Source organism: Ictidomys tridecemlineatus, unplaced genomic scaffold, assembly GCF_052094955.1.
Source record: "Ictidomys tridecemlineatus isolate mIctTri1 unplaced genomic scaffold, mIctTri1.hap1 Scaffold_445, whole genome shotgun sequence".
NCBI lineage: Eukaryota > Metazoa > Chordata > Mammalia > Rodentia > Sciuridae > Ictidomys > Ictidomys tridecemlineatus.
The window spans coordinates 230,555-234,998 of NW_027522882.1; the positions used below are offsets into that span (position 1 = coordinate 230,555).

A 4,444-nucleotide genomic window follows, 5' to 3' on the forward strand; every position below is an offset into this window, starting at 1 on the left:
TGTGTCAAAAATTGATAATTGCTTTGGAAAGAAGAAACATATATTTCAGTTGAAGGGGATTGATAGTACATGTGTAAGTGGGGGAAGCTGCAAAATTAAATATCGGGTAAATTTTACTAGAAGAAAAAAACTGAGCCAGCAATTCAAGGAGATGAAAGAATGAGACTTTTGAACATCAAGACAAGGACATTCCAAGCTGAGTAAATAACTAGTGCCAAATTCCTAGAGAAGAAGCTGCCAAACATGTTCTACAGGTCAAGTGAAGTGAGGCCACATAAGTTAATTGAATAGTTTTCTCGTTATTATTCTCAGTTGATCTTGAACTTCTTTGAGTGTACCTGAATGTCTGAACACTTGGTCTGGGTTGACCGAATTGGCATCTGCAGTGGTCTTGCTTCTGGGTATCTCTGACCTTTAGACTTTTTGATTATTCTTTCCTTTAAATCTTCTTCATTTGACACTTTGAAATTGTAATTTTTACCATTGTATTTTTTTTTATTTTCAATCTCTACTTCTAGGTATTCTGATTAAGTTAGAACCCAGGGTAGATTTATCTAAATATATAAGAAAGAACTATAAGACAGAGTAGATTTAGCTAAAGAGTGAAGAATTTAGATTTTGGAATTACTGATTATTGGGCAGATAGGTTTTCGAGATAAGATCTATAAAGTATATCTTTTAGTAACCAGCTGAGAGCAGTACTCCATTCCTCCCCTTTCCACTATCCCTCAAAGCATTTGGAAGTACATGATGTGTATGGATTTTTTTTTGTTGTTGTTGTTTTGTGGGGGGCAGTTTGTCATGGTAACTAGGACATTCCATTGATATTTATTTGGTTAAGTATTAAATGCTCTGCTGCATACCTAGCAATTTCACATAATGAAGAACTATCTTGACCTACATTCACATAGTTACACTACTGAAATGCATTATAGATACCACCAGAATGGTGTGAGTCAGCAAGAGAGAGTTCTGTACAACTTGGGAAGGCATTTTCCTGGAAGAGTGATGATTTACTATGTCAACACAGACAATAAAGCAAATTTCCTGCCTTCCTTCATGAGGCGGAAACACTGGCTTAGTTTCTATTACTTGCTGTTGTAGGGAAAAGAGGCTTCCAGATAAGGCAGTGCATTGTTTTTGGCTTAAATGGAGAAAGCTTCTACAAAGATAATGAATTTATGTGGAATGAATGTTACAATGGTAATACATGTGAGTATATCCAAAGTGGATGTTACAGGAAGGAAATGGGAGAAGGTAGGAGAGCAGTTCACAAGGACATTTGATTATTTGGTTTCAGAGTTTAGATTTGAGTTAGTAATGAGGTGGTGCAAAACATACAACCCTGCAATCCCATGATCTGTATTTTACCATGATAGACACAATTATTTATATGAAGATTGTATTGTTGGTTATTTTTATCAATATTGAGAAAATGAAAGCAAATACTAACTTTCTCAGATTCGTAGAGGCAACACTGTCATGAGTTGTGAAGACAGTGAATAGAGTAGGGGCTTGTTTTGCAACTAAAGAGCCATGTAAGTAGCCTAAAGCATTGTGGACCATAAGGCGGCTCACTCAGTAATCTAGAAAACTTCCAAGTATTGGACTTTAGAGAAGCCCTTACCAAGTAAATACATAGGACATATTAACAAAATACATCGAAAATTTAAGGAAAGGATACTTCCAGATAGATGAGTATTTGTAAAGAAAACATGAACAATTATCTTAACTGAAAATGAATTTAAACTGTGCTTGCATTATTGCATTGGTATTAACATGTCAGAGACTAAGATATTCTGTTAGCTACATAGACTTCTAATTATACTGCTTTATCTTGTACTGTACTTGAATCAACTTATAGTAGAGTGCTATTTTCTGTGCTTTATTTGCAAGTTAACATTTTAGTAATTATCATAAATAGTTACCTTATTTGAATATTGTGGTTTATAATCCAACTGTTCTGTGAATCAACCATAGTTCTGCCAAAACTTCTATTAGTCTGAATAACCTATTTCAGACTACATTTGTTTCCATTTTTCTGATTGTTTCATGACTCAAAACATAGTGCTGCTTTAGTCAGAAGATTGGAGTTATACATGTGCTACTATAATAATCTCTCACCATAATTATATTGAAGCTAATATTGTGTTATTACCAATATTTTTTCGCAGTCTATTTTTTAACCTGTTTAACCCTATGAGTTTGATAGTCAATAACATTGAAAAGAATGAACTATTGAAACAGTTGAAAAAATAAGAAAAGTTTACCTTTTGAGTCAAATTATAAATGTGTATAAATATATATAATGTAGTAGAAATGATCACGGGAGCAAAAGTTCTGAGAGACCAACTACATAAAAAACTGACTATAGTGTAACTATATAGTGATGCTAACCTATGTAGAAAAAAAAACTGTCATGGATAAGGAGAATTGTCTAGAAATGGTAAGGAGTAAATACTGGCAATAACCATTTGAACATGTGCTACAGAAGGGGCAGATACTTTAGAAAGCCATAGTGTTCTCAGCATTATATCTCCATGGATGTGGAAGGATGAATGTATCATGTTAGAATACTTAGAAGCCATTGAAATTAGTGTTTTCTAATGCTGCCTTTCTTTTGTATTTTCCATGTCATTTTAACTTCTCAACTTCTGAAGTGGTTTTTCTTATATATAGTGATGATGGAATTTAGAGTCTCATAAATGTTTCCGTTCACAAATTTTTGGGGGCCCCTTATACTACATTCATTAATTGGCATGTATACTTTAATTTCATTCATGTACAGAACTGGCTTGAACTACATTGAAAAATTCAACTTTTAGTACATTAAGAGTGGAGAACTCAGCATCAGAATGTAGAAATACTTAAAAAATCACATTCTATGAAAGCTTCCCTGTGTAATGTACTTTTGACATATAATCAGTCTTCTGTTCCTCCATTTCTGCTGTGAGGTTAATGATCAAGAAGGTGCATACTGAAGCTTTTTATCTTTACTGGAGTTGGAATGAAGTTGATGGTTTCATTTTCTGCTTGATATTTGATGCAGTAACATACTTTACTAACAAATGGATGGTACATGCATTTCTTCAAACTAGAAAACAAAAAGTAGAAGCTCAGAAATAAGAGCTCCTAAATACACATATATACGAATATAGAAATCCAAATATAGATATTAAGTACAACATAAATGAATCATAATCATTAATTTTTTATTGAAAACTATGTATAGAAATATTCTAAATATTAGGCAGGAAAAAATAATGAAACAAAGAGTCACAAAATGTGAAGCTTTCAGAAATATGAAGGGCATATTGCTGCTCATGTATTAGACCCTCTTAACATGTATGGTACTTGGAGTGGTTTAGCAGTTTTAGGTGATGTCATTTATGGATCTGAAAAACAGTCATATTATCTATAGAAGAAGTATTTGAGAATTTCAGGCTTCTTGCAGCCTCCAATAAGATATTCTTTATGATCCTCTAGCCTCTGGTAAAACATTGATTGTCAAGGCTACAGCCAAGAAAGCAAGTCATCAATTTATTAACCTTCAGCCTTGTAAGTATTATACAGAATCTCAAAATTTGGCTGCTGCTGTTTCCTCCCATGTCATTAAGTCACAACTTTCCATCCTCTGAATAGATGAAATATATTCCTTCCTATGAAACTGCTCACATTCTAACTATGAAGTTACAGCTTTGGCTAAGCTCAGCTTATGAGTCTCTAGGATTATTTTGAATACTGACCACAACTGCCACATCATAGTAATGGGAGCTACTAAGTGTCCTTAGGACCTTGACTTGACTATAACAAGGATGATTCTTATAGTATTCCACATTTACCCACTTGCTCTAAAATAGAGAGAAACAATACACTTGGTATTATTTCCTAAGCTTTAGAAATCTTATTGAGGGTAGTTGTTGCCTACAACTGTATGTACAAGTGTTGACCCTACATTTTCTCCTCATTTGCAAAGTTTCTGATCCGATTCCTAGGTTATTGATCCATTTGTGTTGAATTTTGTTCAGGGTGAGAGATAGGGATCTAGTTTCATTCTTCTACATATATATCTAGTGGTCTCAGTAGCACTTGTTAAAAAGGCTGCCTTCTCCAACATATGTTTTTGATGCCTTTTCCAAAGATCAAATGACTGTATCTGTCTCCAGTTCTGTTCCATCAGTCTGTTTGCCTGTTTTTATGCCAAGACCATGCAGTTTTTGTTATTATGAATCTGTAGTATATTTTGAAATTGGATTTTGTGTCCTTTATTGCATATTATTTTTAGAACTTTTTTTCTAGTTCTGTGAAGAATGTCATTGGTGTTCTGATGAGAATTGAATTGAATCTGTAAATTGCTTTTGGTAATATGGCCATTTAAACAATATTAGTTCTGCCAGTCTGTGAACATGATAGGTCATCTTCTGATGTCTTCAATTTCTTTCTT

At 33.6% G+C, this 4,444-nt stretch overlaps 1 pseudogene; it reads left to right on the forward strand.

Moving 5' to 3' along the window:
- The first annotated feature begins 2,958 nt into the window (after positions 1-2,958).
- On the forward strand, positions 2,959-3,719 carry LOC120891865 (outer mitochondrial transmembrane helix translocase-like; annotated as a pseudogene).
- Positions 3,720-4,444: the final 725 nt, after the last annotated feature.